Genomic DNA, 21,131 nt, shown 5'->3' with positions numbered 1-21,131 from the left:
GGGTCCTTGGCATCAGAAAGTTTGAAAAACCCTGGCATAAGACATTCTGTGAAAATGAGAGAAGGATATTTCTAGCACATGTGATGGGATGAAATTCATTACCGCTTTACTAAATTAGCAGAACAGTGAAAGGAAACCATCTTGCCTTTGTCTTCCATATCCACTGTGATTGAGCACCAGAGGCAAGGAATGATTTATCAACCGGATATTAAATTTCCATAGTACTTTGACAATCTCTCCCTTGGCATCAAAGATAGGCCTCACGATTACCTGGGCTTTTCCTTTCCACCTTTTTTTTGCGTATTCCAACACCTCATACAAAAGTGATTGAGGTCTCTTTTGTGTAATCACAGATGGAGATTGTATTGCAAAGTGCCCATTGTGACTCTTATCTAAGAGCTCGATGTTAAGGATAGCAATTTTTGTAGGGTCTGTTATGCAGTCCTAGAATTTGCTGTCGCTGCCATAAATTGTAATCGTAGACGTTGTTAGAGAAACTTCATCACTGGTTCCAGATCAGTGAGGTGCCGATGTGTTTCATCACTGAGCCTTATAGCAATTATCATTAGAGAAAGCAGTCCCGAGAGAGACTTGATTAGCTGTCTGTAGTTTAGAGTAAGAGCACACTTATTTAAGAACACCGGCAAACTATCAACAGCTTAGAAACGGCACAAAAGCACGGTGCTAATTAGCAACCATATACCTTGGAAGACTGTCGGCCAATTACAAGGGAACACACAACCCTTTATTAGTCTGAAGTGTGATTTTTTTTTTTTTTTTTTTTCAGATGAAGCACTACTCTAGGCCTAGAGAAAAAAAAAAATCCATGAAAGTTCACATTTCCGTGACAAAGCTGAAATGGTTTGTGAGGGGGATTTCCTGTTGACTTTAGACTACCCGTTTTAAATCTCTTTTAAATGTTCCCTTAATTAAAAGATGAGACACCAAATAGTTTAAGGTGAAATAAATATTTATGGACCTTTGGATTTGTGCTTCTGAAGAGCAAACAAAATGCCACTGATAAAAATCCAATTTTGCATGCTAGAAAATAACAGCAGAAACATTTACACGCTCTCTGTTGTTAATGTCTAGTCAAGTCTCCTCAGAGTGTGCATTAAGCTAGACAGCATATTTTCTTTTTTTTCCCAAGTAATAGCAGTACTGGCCCAGCAGCAGCTATTCAGAAAGACACTTTAACCTTCCTTTTCTCTTCAGTGAGCTGATAAAAGGGATCTGTGAAGTGAAATACTCATGCCTGAGAAGAACCTAGCAGAAATATTTCATGCACCAAAAGAAATTACACATTGCATTTGTTTAATCATATCAAAAATAAAAACAATGTATTTTATATTAAATTATTTTAAGCATATAAAAAATAGCTTATACAGTACAAAATTATGTGTATTTTTATAATTAATTTTGGCCTTGCTCGATATGTTGATTTCATCATGCAATCCAGTGCAGTTCAGTGTTGAATAGCAACTCATCAAATCAACAATACTGTTAAAGTCAGATGAAAAAACAAACAAACAAAAAAAGTGTGGAAACCTAATGTTTTTTTACAAAAGGTGAAAATAAGCAGGTCAAGTTGTATTAGCATACAGTTGCAATCAGAATGATTCACCTGCAAGCCATTTTGCTGCAGAGAACAACATTTTGTGAAACCAATTCAACAAAGGCATCAGTACACTTTTAGAGAAAGTTTATTAATACATATTTGAGTAATTCTGAGAATGTAAGTTGGTGAATAATAAAAAAAAAAAAAAAAAAATTAAACTGGCTCTAAACGTTCATGTTCAAAATTATTCAACCCCCAAAAGTAAAATTTGGTGCAAAATCACCAGCAAAAAACACTTTCTATGAAGCCCGTATTTATAATACATTATAAGGGTATTCTTAAGGCATTATAACAAATGCATTATGTATTACAAAAAAAAACTTACAGTATGTTGTATCATCTCATGAGTATTCATAAGAACAGTTTTAATGTATTATAATTTTTACTTATTTGTGGTTATAGCTTTTAAGAGTATTGTGGCGTCACCAGTGTTCTCCGTGCTGCCTTTTTGTTTATTTTTTATTTTTTCCGTTACTCCGCCTACAAAAATATGACGAATTAAGGAAGACCAATTAGGGGAACGTGTGTATATAGTATACGGTTTAGAGACCGGAAGGAAGGTCGTACCGGAACTTGTGGGTCACGTTCCCTCGGGAGGCAGCTCTTGCGGGTGGATTTGGTGGATTTCCGGGAATGGTGGAAGAGGAGGTTTTCGCCCTACTTCGAAAATCGGCGTTTTGGAGTCGGGAAAAGGAGCCGGGTTCGCTTCCCGCGTCCGACGGACTTTGTTTTTTTGTTTTTTGTAACTTTTTGGGGCAACCTCCGTTACAGTATGATTACCTCCTCATAGTTATAACGTATTATAAGTCTCATATCTTGCCATGTTACGCATGTCACTTTACTTAAAGCATACAAAGACCACTTATAAGTAATGATAATAATGATAATAATAATATTTCTCAAAGAGCCATTAGATCAGGTATCATGACATTTGTATTATCAGATTGATTATTTTGATGGTACTACATGTCAGCTAACAGTTATTATTAGTAGTAGTAGTAGTATGCTAAATATATGCTAACACTGTATTTTGATGGTTCCCAAAAGACAAACTGATCATAAGTAACTTTGCAAGTACGTGAACCTGCTACCTAGCCTAACCTTAACCTAAGTCTACTAATACTCTAAAGGAGTGTTAGTTGACATGTAGTTGGAAAATTGCTTATTGTCAATAGACTAGGGGGACCATCAAAATAAAAAGTAATATAATGTAAAAAATACATGTAATATGATATAGTCCATTATAAATTAAGTAGATTTTATATGCTGTCCATTGTGTGTTATAAATAATAAATAAACCTCAAATACTCAAGTATTATAATGTATTGTAATTGTTGTTATGATTATTCATGAGATGATATAACATATTATAAGGTTTTTTATAATGCATTATGCATTCATTATAATGCCTTAGAAATACCATTATAATGTATTATAAATAGGGGCTTCATAGAAAGTGTTACCCAAAAACTTTTATTCTTTAAAACCACCAATAAATGCTGCCTGGAAGTGCTTAGAAGCTTCTGTCACCTACAATCTTGGCCCTTTTCTCGCCTGAATAAGCTTTCAGATCACTGGTAATCTTTGGTTTTCACATGCTTTGCCACTGCTTTCTTCAAATTCAACCAAATATTTTCAATGAGTGTTAAATCTGGAGACTGAACAGGCCACTCAAGAACATTCCGTGACTGATCCCTGAACCATGCATAAGTAGATTTGGATGTATACTTTGGGATGATTGTCCTGCAGGAAAGTCCATTGATCATTGGCTTCAGTCTTTGCACCAAAGCCATCACAATTCTTGCCAAAATGGCCTGATACTTCAAAGATATCCTTCACACAGTCATGTTTTCCACTTCCTGCTACAGTAAAACAACCCCATAACAGGACTAGCCCACTTCCATGTTTGACGATAGAGATGGTGTTCTTCTGCTTATAAGCTGCCTTTTTGTTGTACCAGATATACCACTGATCCATAGGTCCAGAAAGTTTGGTCACATCACACCATAAAACATTCTTCCAGAGCTCCATAGGTCTATCCAAAAAAAAAAAAAAAAAAAAAATCAAGTCAGCCTTTTTGTTCTTCTTGGTCAAGAGTGCATTTCAGCAAGATGAACAACATGACGGCGATACTTGTCTTGTGTTCATCTTATACTTTGCATTGAAATGTTGTTCCTCCTTTCATCAGGTCATCTTGCAAGTCATTGGCTGTACATTGCAGGTTTTTCTAAGTTCGAAATATTTTATGATATTGTGCTTTTTTTGTTTAACCCCCTCAACAGTTTTCTGGTACAACACACTTTAAACTAAGGAATAAGGCTGCCAGCTGTGTCTCTAGGAATGTCTTGGAAATCTTAGACTTTTCTTAGCCTTAGACTTTCTAATATAATAAAACTATTTCTTCTTCATAGCTTCTCTATTATTCAATAGGGGTTGAATAATTGTGGCATAGCTGTATTATGAAAAAAATTCTAGAAGTCAAAAACATTACATTATATATTGATATTATCACTTTTAATTTGACAGTAAACTGTTGTAGATGCAATTTTTTATAAAGTCCTGGATCTTCAGAAAAACTTGTATTTGTAAAGCGCTGCAGTCTCGGGGGGTTGGATAATTTTGATTGCAACTACTTAAATTTGTGTGTTAAGTAATCTTTTTCATTTAGTATACTATTTTGATTTTAAGATTATTGCCTGAGATTATTTGTTTAAACAAAACTGGAAGGCAAGAAATGCTGAATACAGCGTTATCGGACTTTAGCCATTTATATGTTTATACGTAATTGAAAAACCACAAGTGTCAAGGCATGTCAAACTTCCGCAGGGCCCCAAAACACCCTTAGACCCCAGAGTTTTCAATGTTCCAGTTTATTGTACTGTTGACAAAACATTACAATGTATTACTTTAAAATTGATACTGCCCCAATGACAAACTTCCAGTGCATCTTTACAAGAACTTGTACGTAGAAACTTTAAGAAACTTGAACAGAACATAAAAAAACAACAACTATTTAGTTCTACAGCTGAAACGACCAATGACCTTATCCTATGACAAGTTTAAGTTAATGTTATGCAACCAAATTGCTTGAGCAAACTTGAGCTTGAACACTGGTTTCAACATTATCATATTGAAGAGACATAAGCTATTTGTGATAATACAGATTGTTAAAGAGATTTAAGGGTTCCCAATGCGGAACTGAATAAAGCTAACAAAGCCTTATTTCTAAGTCACGTTATACAGAATTTATCAAGTTGAATTCTAACTATTGTTTACAACCTCATTTCATTAGGCAACATTAAATATTTGTCCTTTTAAACACACTGGAGAACCACTGATAAAGGCAAAAGGTTTATCAAACAAGTTGAAATTTGAAAAGATATGACTGGCTGCATCTGGATGTACATTCACAGTATGTGCTGTTTTTAGTGAAGGACTTTTCACAGACATTATCTGATGTTCTTTAACTTAGAAAATACTAACAGCTTGAAAATAATGTAACTGTACAATAAACAAGTACAGTTCAACCAAAAATAACAAGTTTTTTGGTATCTGCAGCATTTTAAAAAAATGCCCCAGCTCACAGATCTCTGCTTTTTTTCGATTTTTCAGCTTCTTGAACCTGACAGCTCCTCAGCTTTTGTGGCCTCATGAGATAGAAAAGTGTCCACTGGTTCCACACTTCAGATTCTCAGCAGATACAGTAGGTCACATCCAGGTTTTCGGTTTCATGAATACTGTATATTCAGGCATTCTATTATTTGATACAGGTTTTGCATACTGCAGATCCAGAAAATCACCTTAGCACCAGTTGCACAAATGTCACTGCAATAGCAGAACTTTTCTTTCAGAAAAGTGAAGTTAGTTCTGAGAAAAGCATTTGCATTTGTTTGAAGATGCATCTTTGATCTTTTGTTATCTAATGCAATGACATTCAGACATTTTAAAATATGACAAATGCTTTGTAGGGCCACTGAATATGCATTAAGCAGACATTTGAATGCTCTATGCACCTTGCAATCCATTATTTTTTTTTTAGAGACGACTCACCACAGTTCCAATATAACTTATTTATGGATACTTTATCAAACTTTAGATTATAATACATACAGCTATATTACAGTGTATTACAACTGTACTTATAATAAGTTGCAAGATCTCGTTAAGAATTTTAAGGTGCATTATAATCCATTAAGAATATCTTTATGATGCATTGTAGGTGTATCTACAGACTTCAAAAGAAAGTGTTAAAAATGGCTTGACTCAGTCTAAGCATACTAGACCATTGCTTCTATGAGCTGATTGGGACTGGTCGTCTGATTTCTGAGCTTTATGCAATTGACTCCTCAGTGAGAACAAAGTAAATCACATTGAAGGCCGCAGCGGTTTTCCATCCTAAGGAAAATGATTTTCTGCTGGCTTCCTCAGCACTTCCAGAGTCCCTTTTGCCTGCCCGTGACACAGATCGCAGTTTTACAGTGGGTGTGATATGAATTGCTCTCCTCCAGTATTTCCCCTTTTCCTTTTTCTTTTTACAGACATTTGCATCAGCTCCAGTTGCAGTCTCTGACAGAACATCCTCATAAAGGGCTTCATTTGCCCATGCGTGGGCTCTCTGCTGTAAGATGAAGATGCCTGACTTTCTGCTCTGAAAATCTGAATAAGAAGGCCAACCAGTCTCTATGTTTCTGATGGTATATGTGAAGCCATTCATATATTTGCATAATTGTATGCCATTTAATGACATGGGTAATATCACAGTGCCATTAGGATACACTGCAAAAGTTTACTGGGGGGAATCCATTAAGGGCGACATTCCCCACAGTGTTAGAAATAATTTTATCATGAGAATCCCTTTGGGAAATAATTCAAAATTCATTATCACATTTTTATAGAGTTTAATGCAACAGTTGGACAAACTTTTCTTTCATAAAAGAAAGACATTTTGTCATGCTTCATAAAGTGTGTTTAAGGGTTATTTAAAAACATAATCAGTCCTGACAAGCAAGCTTTATACATGTAATGAATCTGAAAGAGTATTAGTATTCAGTGCTTATGGTTAAAGCCGGTTCTGCGGAAGCCTTGGAATTACCTTAAGCGCACACTGACCGTATATAATGAGGTTAAAAACTATTAATTTTTAATTACCAACTTCCCAGCTATGGATTGATCAGATAGAAATTTCAATATCATCCCAATCAGATACATAAATTTCAGTTAAATCTCAGATGAAATTAGTAAACATTAAAGGAGAAGTCCACTTCCAGAACAACAATTTACAGATAATGTACTCACCCCTTTGTCATCCAAGATGTTCATGTCTTTCTTTCTTCAGTCGTAAAGTAATTGTGTTTTTTGAGGAAAACATTTCAGGATTTTTCTCCATATAATGGACTGCTATGGTGCCCCGAGTTTGAACTTCCAAAATGCAGTTTAAATGCGGCTTCAAACGATTCCCAAATGCGGTTGTAAACGATCCCAGCCGAGAAGGAAGGGTCTTATCTAGCAAAACAACCAGTTATTTTCATTAAAAAAATACAATTTAAATACTTTATATAATCTCAAATGCTCATCTTGTCTTGCTCTTCCTGAACTCTGTGTATTCTGGCTCAAGACAGTTAGGGTATGTCGAAAAACTCCTATCTCATGTTCTCCCTCAATTTCAAAATCATCCTATATCGCTGTTTTACCTTTTTTGTTAAGGGTGTTTGATCTTCTTTGCATGTTCTCTTTGGAAAGACTGGGTCGGAACTTCGGATGTAGTCTGGGTCGGATGTAAGATGCTTTTGAAACGATTTTTGAAGTTGAGGGAGAAAATACGAATTTTTCGACATACAAGTTTTTCGAGCAAGACAAGACGAGCGCTTGAGATTAAAAAGTATTTCATTATTGTTATTATTTTTTAATGAAAATAACCGATTGTTTCACTAGATAAGACCCTTCTTATCTTTACAACCGCATTTGGGATCGTTTGAAGCCACATTTAAACTGCATTTTGGAAGTTCAAACTTAGGGGCACCATATCAGTCCATTATATGGAGAAAAATCCTGAAATGTTTTCTTCAAAAAACATAATTTCTTTACAACTGAAGAAAGAAAGACATGAACGTCTTGGATGACAAGGGGGTGAGTACATTATCTGTAAATTGTTGTTCTGGAAGTGGACTTCTCCTTTAATTTCACTTTACCTTCATGTTAGGGTGTTTTGCTAAAGAGTGTGTCCAGCGCTGGTCCTAGACTTCTGGTGGTCCTATGTAAAATGTTGCAAGGGGCCTCTGTACATTCATAAAAAACCCAAAATTTACCCCTGATACCTTAATCTGTTCCTTCAATCCAGTTTCACTGTGAACAAACAACATACAGGGCCCTATCATGCACCTGATACAATGTGTTCGTTGCTAGTTTTAGCCCGACACAGTTATCATTTTCATGTCCTGCACTACGCTGTTTAAATGGCAAATGTGTGCTGGTCTAAAAACGAGGTGTGTTCAGGTGCATTGTTGGCGTGTTGCTATTTTGAGGCAACAGAAAAATACTGCACCAGATACATTCTGCTTATTACACACACAGGGACGTGCAGCACACAAACATGCCAAATATTAAAAATGAAAGGCCTACAATGTAAAAGAGTATTATTGTGTACATAATGTTATAATGGATGGTCAATCGCTTTCTTATGCGAGGTGTTTTTTTTGGTTTCACTTTCACTTTCAAACACAATCACGTTTAGCAAGGAGTGCTGAAACTACGAGTTTGCAACAACGTAGTTATGTCATCAGTTAAGACATGAATTTTAAAAAAGGCGATTAAAACTGCCTTAAAACTGTGCATGTGCAAGTATTTAATATTTATGAGTCACATTTAAAGCAGCGGCAGCTTTTAAAGTAACAGCAGCCAAAATATCCTAATAACCAGCTGCTGTGATGTCTGTTAAAGGGGTCATCAAATGCCCAGTTTATATGATTCTTTAGGGTCTTAATGAAAAGTCTATAATATACTTTGGTTTAAAATTCTCAGTGGTAGTGTAAAACAACACTCTTTTTACTTTGTCAAAATGAGCTCTGCACGTTTAGCCGCTAAACTTCCTAACTACCACGTTATAAGGAAAGGCGATTGCAAAGATTCATAAAAAAACACTTATACTCACTTCTGCTGTAAGTGAAGCTGTAACGTGAATGATTTGCGCAAACATAGACAGATATATGTGGATTGGGAGGCGCATTCCATTCACAAACAAACGTAATCTACTGCATCTTCAGCGGCTCAGATGTCAGGAGTAAATGACGACCACTATGTTCATTATTACATCCAGCAACACAACACCTCAGTCGCTCAATCAGAAATATTGTTGTCTAATTTACATCCCTGCTCCGGCATCAAAACAATGGAAGTCGGACTGTTACAGCTTTAGGTGGGTCTGAGGTAAGACGCTTATGTCAATCAACTATCGTGGGAGCGGCCTCTGTCGATCTGATGCCACACCGATAGGCATCTGAGAATGGCTCGATTTGAAAAAGGGGATGAACAACTGCATGGATTTTTATCATTATAGGGTAGATTTGTACATACACTGCCAACACATTAATGTTCAAACAACACATAAAAGTGAACTTTGCATCCGATGACCCTTTTAATCAAAGGACAAAATTAGAAAGAGGAAATCAATAACTTCTGTAGTTTTAACCTTTATGTTTAGTGTTTCATGACTTTATTAAATTAGGCTATATTTTCTTGCTGAAGGGCTAAATTACATTTATTATAATGGGTTTATGTGAAGATTGTTTTAAGTTCACTTAAATTTGAAGTTATTTTTTTAAAGCCTAATAAATGTTAAAATGATAGCTCTTAGTTATACTATAATGTTGAATGGCTATAGTCAATGGTTAAATATTAGGAAAAAAATCAGATACATCAGCTAGAATCAGTGATAATTGCCTTCAGTCATAATAGAAGATGACATTAAACAAATATTTTAAAATACTTTCTTTATGTTGTTTCTACATCAATTTAAAGATTGAATGTGAATTTATTGCAATGATACCCATGATAACCTCCCCGCGCTGAGCTACATCGTATCATGTGACGATGATAGCCAGAGATATTGTCAAAAGCATCAAATACTGGCACTATTAAGAGGATTTACCATTTCCAGTTAATGTAGGCCTGTTACATTATTTCTATTATTATTAGGCCTATTATTATTATTATTATGTTACTTTTATTATTAAATTATAATAATTTGCCCCGCAGTAATTTCATAGCACATCACTGCATGATGCACTTTGAGGATAATAAAACATAGGCTATTAGCTTACTCCTCATTGATTTTTTTTTTTTTTTAACAGGTCTTTTAATATATACAATTAATTATAGGTCTATAATTAAAATTATTAATACTGTAGTCATCAATGAAAATGAAGAGCGGCTTTATTTCATGCAACGATTTAATGTTAAATATGTTTCTTTTCATGCAGGGCTTGACAATAAGAAGTGCCCGATAGCCTGGGGCCAGCGTGAATGACGCTCGGGACAGTTGACGAATCTGTCACTGGCCCAGTCGAGCCACTGCTGCGTCATCACGAAAGTTTATCAATTGCTCGTGTTTTTAAGTCTTGTTCATTTGAAATTTCAAGCTATCACAGAGAGACGCGTCTCTGGTGGACAGATAGCCTAAAAAAGTATGTCAGAATATCGGTCCTGACGAGTAACTTTGTAGCTTTAACAGTGATTAATCTATGTTTAATTTATACAGTGGAGTACAGATGCACCGATCGACCGGACATATTTCAACCGATCTCTGTTCCGGGCTTGCACACAAACTGCATGCAATATTTTTCCAAAATGTCATGTGTGTGGAAATATTACGAACTTTTTAAACATTAGTTCACAGAGGACAGAGACGCTGAAGATCGATGAAGAACGCAAAAAGGAAAAAATACTGTAACGTTAGCAGACAGAGCAAGATCACAGTGCACAATGCGCGAAATATTGTAAATATCATCCAAAATATAGTAATGGGTTTATATTAATGTGTCTCTGAGGAGAAATTACTTTAAGAAAGGTTTGCATGGCGCTGCTTTGTTTACAGTGGTAACCAGGGAAACGCTATATCATTAGTCCATAAGCGCCACCTGCTGGCAGAAACTGAATTTGCATTCATTCAGCCCATCTGCTGTTTTTCCCTACGCATCGTTTCATTCGTAATAAAATAATAGTAATAAAACAATTTTTGAACAAACAAGTAATGTTTGGACCTTATATTTGTTAGGCTAGTAGGTTTTGCTGTGATATCCAAATTGGAATCGAGAATTGTATAATTTAATTGGTATGTAAAATTGTGATGTCGTATAAGCTTATTTATTACAATAAAAGATAACATGGGTCAAAACAATGATGAACAGCAACTATTGGGTTTTTTTGTTCCAGGCCCAGTGAAAATTTTAACTGGGCAAGTAAAATTTTGAACCACTGGCCTGACTGGGCCAGTAGAAAAATCCTTAGCGTTGAGCCCTGAAATCATTTTCACTATTTGGGCCATTAATATAAAAAAATATATAAAATATATTAAGTGACTAATTTAAGACAGTTATATACTGTTATCAGCATATGTTGAAGTAAATTTCAGCCATGCCACTGCTCCATCTCGCATATTACACCTTTCAGTTTTTTAGCCACATAGCAGTGGGTCATTTAAGAAAGATTTTACAAGTTTTTCTTCCAACCATGTCTGTATTTCTCTGTATTTGATCATGGTAAGTGAATCGAGTGCTAGGACACATACAGCTACTGTAGATCCTTAAGTGTAGTTGGATGCTGTCCATTACATTGAAAGCCTCTCTACCATGACATTAATGATATTTCCTCCACAGCCATTTTGAAAATGGGCCACGGCATCATAAATCCCCCACACATCATGCAGCGGAAAGTTATGATCCCCACGGTTTTCCCTCTTCATTACGGCTCCAGACGACGGCAGGCGTGTACCGTGAGGTTGCCACCATCTCAGCGCTGAAGCTATGTGGCTAATGACTGCAATTACAAAGGTTACACTTCTTTTGTCCCTCACAGCAGACGATTGATCTCAGCTGGCCTAATGTCAGGGGCTGTCAGTTAGGGGTGGGTTTTGGCCTGACAGCATGACAATGTGAATTGACAAGACTGTGGCTCTCACTCTATTATTTAAACAAACAACACTTTTTTGGCCCTCCCACTCTTTTCCGACTCCTTTTTGTGGGATGACGAAGTGTTTATCAACGATTCCACGGGCAGATTGAAGCCTGAGGTCACCTTGGTGTGTGTGTGCTGATGTTATGACTGAGTTGTGGGAGAGACTTTGGCTCTTTCATCTCAGAGGGTTTTTTGTTTTAAAGGATGTCGGGAAGAGTCAGTCGGTTAATGGATTTACACTGTTTGAATGTTCTAATTGGCAGTTAGCAGCTTTTGTCTGTTTTTTTTTTTTTTTTTTTCTTTTTTTTTTTTTTCCACCAACCGTGTTTCAAGATGCTTGTCAGTTTATTGAGCGTGAAGTTTGTTAAAATGCCTCAGGGATGGTCATAACTTCCTGTGCAATCAGCATTTTAATTGTTGGGGAAAATTTAATTAAAAGTTTCATTATTTTATGGACATTATACATAAAGTTTAAACAGATACAGTTCGAGAATTAAATGAGTAAACATTGCCACTTCTCCAGCTTTACGGCCTCCTAGTTTAGTTTTGGGAAAGAAAGAAAGAAAGAAAAAAAAAATACACTGCTGGTCAAATGTTCGGAATGAGTAAGCATTTATTGATTGACTGAAAAAAAATCTCATAAATTATGCTCACCAAAATACAGTAAAAAAAAAAAAAAAAGTAATTATACAGTAAAAGTGTGAAGTATTATTAGAATTAAAAATAACTATTTACTATTATTATTATTATTATTATTATTATTAATAATATAATGTATGTATATATATATATATATATATATATATATATTTTTTTTTTTTCTTATAGTCATTATTCAAGATGAGTTTCATATTTAAAGCAGATATGAATGCAAAAAAAAAAAAAAAAAAAAAAAAAAAAAAAAAAAAGAAGGAGAAACATATATGTCTTCCACGTTGCAATTAGAGGCAGTGTTGGTAAACATGCCAGAAGTACATTTCTCCACAGCTGTTAACTGAGGCAATGGTTAACCTGAGCTCTATAGTACATGTACTCAGCATCTCAGTGGAAGGATGGCTAATTAACACAGCATCTGCTCCACTGACCACAGACTTTCATCCCTCCAGCAGCTCCCTCTGGGTATCACTGTAAGAAATGTCTCCTTTAAAAAAAAGAAGAGTGAAAGAGAATCTGAGCACAAGTGATCAATTTGCAAAACTCTTGTTTTATTTATTCAAACCGACATGCTAGATATAACAAATAAACGCAACTGTTTAATCAGCTAATACGATGGTTCAGTTTGATTCTTGCATCATCCAGCGACCATTTGAGATCTGTTATCTAAAAGTTAACAGAATCTACATTTCTCATCGGCTGCCACATTTCAAACACATTTCACACCACTTTCACTTCTGAAGCTGGAGATGATGACATACAGCAGCAGCGATCTCCTTAAGCCGATATGTATATAACACTGCTTTCATGTCCTTTTTGAAATTTCCTGTGCATTAAACTCATTTTGGATTGATCATCTTTACAACACCCTAAAATATACAATGGTCAGCACTTTGATTTCCTTAAGGTTCCTTAAATTCATAGTAAAAACTTAAATCCAAAACATAATTTGGTCACACTATGACTTTTGCTTCAACAATAAACTCTTAATTTTTGCTTATTAATAAGAAAAGTGTGGGTATGAGGTCATGCAGAATAAGGCATTACTATGTTTTATAGTAATATAATATATATAATATATAATATAATGTTATGTTTTTTTTGTTGTTTTTTTTTTTTTTTTTTAATAAACAGACAATTTGCTAGTAATATACATGTTAATAACCAGCTAGTTAACAGTGAAAATTGGTCCTTAAAATAAAGTGTTACCTATACTTGGGTTGAATTGTATTTCTTTTATTAATATACCCAAAATGCATTTATTGCTGTGTTTAATCAATTTTGCACATCAAAAATCATGTTTTGTTGTGCAAGCTGTTGTCTGTATAGTAATTAAGTTTGCTCAAAAAGTAGTAGGAGAGCTTATTACAAAACACATTCTGTCACTACCACTTCCTGATCCATACTGGGAATCCTTGTAATGCTTTAAATGTTTGACGAGCTGGTGAAAAATGATTGACAGATTGTGCCATTCCTCCACGTATCTAAAAACAGGTGTTAAATCTGATGAGGAGGCTGTAACTTACTTTTGTGGGTGTTTGACACGCCATTGAACTGTTCTGATCTGATCTAACAGCCTTTGAAATTAGCATGTGGGCTAGACTGGCAAAGTTTGTGCTGTCAGAATCAATTAAAGCATCTAGAATGTCACTGGACTGCATAAATATTAGTGGGAGTAAATAATCCTGTATAAATACTGCATACTTACTTTTTTTTTAATTTGCAACCAGATATTGTTTGATTCCTTCTCATTGCTGTTTGGCTGTTCAGACCACCTGACATTATGCATGGAAATAACCCAAACACCTGTCTGGCATGATTCGAATGCTCATAAAACATAAACAAAGTTATTTCAATAAGCAAACTGAAAACAATACAGGCCTGTAAAATATCAGTTATATCACACTTGTCATCATATATTGTCCATACACATTAAAAAAAAAAAAAATGCTTAGCTAAAGAATTTTTGTGGGTTGAATTCACAAAACAGCTGTGCCTATTTGCTCACGTTTTTTTTTTTTTTTTTTTTTTTTTTCAAGCCTGCATCTTATTCTCTAACCAGCTCCAGTACAGTTAAACCAGGCACTAGTATTGTGAGTATTAAAACTGATAACACAGAGACTGCATTAAATAGTGTTATCAGCAGGCATTCATTTTTAGAAAATGTATGTATTTATTATAATCCTCAATTTTGAATTCCAGCTTTCTGTCATGTCACATTTTTATTTCCTTTGTATGCTTGAATGCATGATCCTGACAGGCTTTTAGAAAAAATAAAATAATAATAATGAAAAGAAAAACACTTAAGAATGAGAAGTTGGTGCAAGGTTAGTGTGAAGCTAAGTATGTTTTTCTTTAATGTAGAGAAACGGTGTGAGTCAACCCTTTGAACATTCTTGAAGTAATGAAAGAATATAATTACACTTTTGTTATGAGACAATGCACAACATTAAATATGATGAATGTAGTTGTGAGTTATAAAAATTGAATGAAGCTGCAGAGATTCTAAGAAATTGTGTATCATGCACTGACAAACCCAGAAAGATTTGTAGTGTAAAGGTGATGATACACAAGGCAATTTTTTGAGCAATGCTGCCTGGCAATGTGGCCATCAACAGGCAACCAGGTGAAGCACAGGGTCCATGATTGATCTAGGTATCCAGATAAAAAAATGTTACCCATTCTCAATGGAAAAGTGCCCAAGCAACATTTTTCTGTGAATCATCACCTTAAGAAAGAACAGTGAAACCTTTCTCTGAGAGTACATTTTTACATGCTAAAGCGTTAGTGAATCTGCCCCAAAGAGTAAAAAAAAAGTTTCCAGGGCTGGTTGTTCAGGGAAGAACTTTGCAGTGTCTGTAAATGCTGAAGAGTAGTAGTAAAAGTTGGTAACATGTTGGTAAATTATACAGTGGATTTATTTATTTATTTATTTTGCCACAGATTTAGTGGGGTTTTCTTTTTTGTAGGAAAATAGTTGACAGAGCAGTCAGATGCTGGATGATTTTGCATTTTGATGTGACGTAACAGAGCACCCAAGTGCACTGAATCAGAAACTAAACAGGTGCAAAAAGGAGAGATGTATAACACTGTTAAAATCTATTTTTGTTGTTTGCTTCAGAAATCTCTCAAAAACTACATTGGTGAGACCACAAAAACCTCTCTACTTGCTAAGTGGTCAATAGTGCAATCAAATATGTGACCCTGGACAACAAAACCTTAAGTCTTAATCTTAAGTCGCACGGGTATATTTGTAGCAATAGCCAAAAATACACTGTATAGGTCAACATAATTGATTTTTCTTTTATGCCAAAAATCATTAGGATATTAAGTAAAGATCATGTTCCATGAAGAACATGGAAGTATTTTGTAGACTTCCTACCATAAATATATACAAATTTAATTTTTGATTAGTAATATGTATCGCTAAGAACTTCATTTGGGCAATTTTAAAGGAGATTTTCTCAATATTTTATTTTTTTAATTTTTATTTTATTTCATTTTATTTTATTTTTTTAATTCAGCTTTCAGATGATGTATAAATCTCAATTTCAGAAAATTAACCCTTATGACTGGTTTTGTGGTCCAGGTCACATATCTACTTTTAGGAGCATGTTATGGTCCCCAAAAAAAGAAGCTGTTGAATTTCTGAATTTCTGCTAATAATTTACTCTCATGTTTCCCATGTAGACACAATTTATTTGCTCGTTGAAAGCCAAACTAAATAATGTCAAATAATACTAAAGATGGGATTAAGTGTACAGTACAAGTGCTAACTGCTGAAGCTATGGCTGATGTTTTTTTTTGTTTGTTTGTTTTTGTTTTTTTCCAACCCCAGGGTCCAAAGGTCTACCTTGAAGAAACCCAAACTGGGTGGAAAAAGTATTTTCCTCTATGTGAAAAGAGTTTCTATTCAGTCAAGTGTGGTTAATTTGAAACTAATTACATTTTGTTATATCTTCATTAAACCCTTTACACCTCCTTAATTACCCTGTCATTTAGCCATGGATCTCTGGGGTCCAGCTGAAGTCCAATTCACTGTAATATTCGATTCATTTTAATATAAGAAGAAATTCAGCTGACAAGGTAAAAGCCTAAATTTAAGTTTGAGTGATCTCTGGCAGAAAGAAAATGAGTATTGATTCCATGTGTGTAGATCCTAACCATCTTCACTTTTAATTGACCATGCTGGCATCCTTAGGGTTCAGTTTCTGTCTAAAGACATGTCCATAACAACAATCTTTCAGTTCACAGGCAGTTGTCAGGGGAACGGGGAGTGAGTGGAAAAGCCAAAGAAGTTAGTCAATTTGTCAAGACTAAGAACAAGCTCGCTGATAGAAAGGCCAAGTAGGGGGGATTTCTCATTCTGGATATTACTGACCCCGATCAATTTTTAAGTGCCAAATGAGAGAAACCAATCCCTCACTTTGCTGTTCTAATTTGTTTCCTGACAGTGCAAATACACCATCGGTTGGGGGCAGGCAAGTGAAGATGATGTTACCTGGCTGTACTGAAGAAACATGCTTACATAAACACGGTACTCGACTCTCCTGCTGGGATCTCTACAGCGAGCTATAAAGACTCTGTAGGGGCTTCATTTCCAACAGCGGTGAATTCATCAGACTGTGTTTGTTGGGTCAATACCTTTAAGGAGTGCCCGATACCTGCTGATGAGTTTGTTTTCTTGTATGAGCTAACAAATGCACTTTGATTGTAGAGGTTCATATAAAAAGCAATTTTGCCTTTATTCAATTTGTCCTCATCGTTTTAAAGGTGCTTTAAACTAGTGGTCCCTGACTAGGAAGCCTCAGCAAACTTCCAAAATGGCCATATACAAGAGTATGTAATATTTCAACACTCCCAAATTTCTGTTAATAAAACAAGCAGCTTTGCCATAATTAAAGCATAACTTAGCCAAATATGGGAGGCAATCAAATATTGTGTAGGACAGTGGGGGCTTTTGACTCAAAAAAAGGCTGGAAACCACTGCTGTTTTTGGAAAAACTACATATGTGAAACAATAAAAAAAAAAAAAAAAAAGAAAGAAAGAAAGAAAGAAAGAAAATCATCTGAATAATTTTGTCCATTAAAAATATTGCTAGCATAAGGATGAGTGTGAGTGTGGCTCAGGGAAGTTAGCGAACTGCTAAAATCATTCAAAGCATATTTTAAGGCAGAGCAGAGTAAAATAATATTTTTCTTAAGCTCATTAAATCAGTGATATCCTGCCATTTGTTCTATTCATACAATTGTCTCTTCCCGCATCAATTTCATGAGTCGCTTTTTCTTATAAGGCTCCTCAGCACTAAAACATTAAAAGACTTTTACTTCAAGGCTTGGAATGAAATGAAAAACTCCAGCTGACATCTTTCAAAATGGCAGGCTGGAAGAACTAAAGGTATAAAGTTTAACAACCCAGATTCCCCATAACTCGTCTGATGGCTGAGCGTCTCCTGTGGGCCGACCGGCACAGACCTACATAGGCAGTGGCAGTGGAAAGAAATCCAGCTGGCATCAATCTGTTAGATCTCACTTCACCTTCAGAAGGCGAATCAAAGGTGCAAGAGGGTGAGTTGTAGGTTACATGACTTTCTAACATTAACTCTGTCATGCCAACACTGCATTGCTCTTGTTGCCCGAGCCTGAAGATGATGCTTCAACCAGAAAATCTCAACTTCCAGTCTTTCTGGATGATGTATCACCTTAGGCTCATGGAATTTCTAGACTGTTCCCGCTCTCTCCACCAACTGATGTCCTGCATGAAGACTCGCCCCATCATACACCAACAGCAATTCATCATGGTACGATGACCAGTGCACTACCAGCAGAAATGGATGTTTGAATTCAACAGCTGGTGCACAGAACTTGCTGCACCATCTTACTGATAATCCAGGGGCCACAAACTGGAAACTGGATCTGACAGGAGCTGACATGGACAATATTCTTGCCAAACCAGTGGCCAGCGGCTAAGTCTGTCCTCTTGAAATGAGCAAGCCTCAACAAGGTTATCTAAAATGTCTTGGAGGTGTGTTTCATGCTCAAAGATATCCACAGCCCTCGCAACCTTTGCAGCATGGCAATCTGGATGTGATTGGATGAGCGCAGCTGTAGACATGGCAGACAAAATCATGATGGATAGGCTACTATGTTTTTTTCCTCAAGTCAAACAGAGCAGGAAATTACTTGTTTCATTGAGACTAGAACTACTATACCACATTTTATTAAGCCGGTAGTTCCTGTCCAACCATGTTAAATACATGATATAGTAACAACATCCATAAAAATTTACACGACAAGAACTATATCTTCTAGCAGGATGGTACAATGTTTTTGCTTTGTTTTGCTTTCCCCGTTGCTATTGTTTTAGTTTACATAAGGCTATTTGGTAGAATAATTGTGTTTTGTTAAACCCGACACTCTTTATTTGACTCTATAGCGCTCTTGAGTGAATTGCACTTGTACACACTGAGATTTTCAAAAGGAACATTTTTACTCAATATGTGCTGCATGGATAATTTTACACTAACAAGCAGAGGGCCTTACAGCTGAGCGCAAAAGATAGTTGAAGAACAATTTCAAAGTAATGAATTCTTCCTTGAAAGAATGAGTAAAAGTGGCAAAATAATGGAGATTTTCCCTTCAATTCAGTCCACTGACACTCTCCATGCTGGTGAATAAAATGAGATGACCTACTTTCCCTTAACAGCTCAAGACAAAAAAGAAAACACAGCGGCTGAGCTTTTGAGCATGTAGACAAATGCATTCTCAAGTGTTATCATTAAAATGATATGATAATACTGGCACTTATACAAATGTACAATACAAGCATTCTTTTATTTTTATTTTTTATTTTTTTTGTTAAATGCAATAGTAGGTAAACTCATTTACTCACTAGTTTTACATGCTTTCACAGCCTTTTGTGTTTATAATCATGCTCTTGGAATCTAAACTCTCAGAAAAATTTTTTTTTTTTTTTGTCAAGACTGGAAAAGTTGTTGGAGGCTTACTGGTGGTGGCGCTAAATTCATGCATCCATTGTGTGTTTCATTTATAGCCTATATGTATCTTTTTACGACTGCGATTGCATTTAGGCTTCAAAATTCATTATCATGATGATCAAAACATTTAAAAAATGAAACGTTTTGTTGGTCACAAAGCTTATTTTTTGCCAAAATCCAGAAGCCAAAGGAATATTTTCTTACATTTTTGTCTAGGGCACCAGGGCAATGCTAACTCCCAAGTTCGCCTACAAAAATACATAATCACTACCAACATTCTATTATATCAGTAATTTTGAGCAGTCAATCTGACCCCTACCACTATATCTAGCAATTTCTCAACAGTATACACATAAAAAGCAGCAAATATAAACACATTTATTCAAACACAACTTCTGTAGTGTGCTTTTGTGTCTGTATAGTGAGTGATGTTGCAAAATCAGATGCCTTGGTAGAACGGGTTGCATATTAGTTTGCCTCCAAATATACAGTGCTTTCTCACCAATTAACTTTTTAAGATGTTAATGAGTCATTGCTTTACATAATTACCCAATTAGCCAACTAAGCAAGGTCATATGAGTCTTTCAATTATGCTGGTGGGTAAACAAGTTTAGAATCATTCAGTGCACTGCTGAGGTTTGACTGGTTATCAGTTCAACTGATGTGTCACACAGTCGAAATTAAGCAGTAAACTAGAGGACACTTTTTTTTTCTTTTTTTTTTTTTTTTTTTTTTTTTTTTTGCATGTGACTGATAAAAAGCCTTCTCATTAGCCAAACTACTAAGGATGATTGTTCTATTTCACAAAGTCTCTCAAAATGGGCTTAAGTGATCTTATTTAAAGAAATGGATTACATGGACTGCTGAAGTCTAAATATTCTGTTGCAACATAGATATTGCCTGTGCTGAAGCCCTACAAGAAGTGCAAACCTCAAAGAGCTTTGAAATGCTAATGGTCATTATATTGATCTTTGAAGGCCTTTCATATTATACTGAAAGATACGAAAGTGGCCTTCATGTACAATGCAGAGACAATTTACAGGGAAAGAGAGGATACAAAAGCTTTTGTGTCCTCACTGTAGAGTGGGCTAAAACCAATCCTTTAAATCTATACTGTGACTGAGGAAGAGCCGATAAGGAATGAGGTCTGTCTTTTATTTTGTGGGTCACTTGCTGGATTTGTCTTAATACCTGGAGGAATGTACTAGTAAGGAGTTTGAAAACTGTGTAACATCCCAGTTAATCAAATGAGAATCAAGACAGTATCTAAGACAGGATTAGGCCATAGTTCAATTAGGAAATTTAAGTATTTTTTTTATAAATGTGAAAAAACAAACAAACAAACAAACATTACTGGTGTGCATCTTGAGACAAAACAAAGACTTTATATTTTAAGATCAGCCAGGGCAAGTATCTTTCAGCTGAAACAACTCAGACTTACATTTTAGTCTGGGACTAGGCTTAAGCCTTGTCTATGAAACTGGGAGATAGTGTTCCAACAACTGTAAATGTAAAAGGTTTGCTGACAGTTTTTAAGAAAGTTTGAATGACCCATAAGTAACTAGAATTAAGAATTAATAAACAGAATTAGAATTAGTACTCTACTATTAATAGATAAGAATTAATAGAATTATCTCTTCAGTGTTACATAGGCATTGGTTCAGACAGGCAATACAAATCTGATTTTCTAGCAT

This window comes from Labeo rohita, chromosome 14 (assembly GCF_022985175.1).
Source record: "Labeo rohita strain BAU-BD-2019 chromosome 14, IGBB_LRoh.1.0, whole genome shotgun sequence".
NCBI classification, from domain to species: Eukaryota; Metazoa; Chordata; class Actinopteri; order Cypriniformes; family Cyprinidae; genus Labeo; species Labeo rohita.
This window is presented reverse-complemented; position numbering follows the sequence as displayed.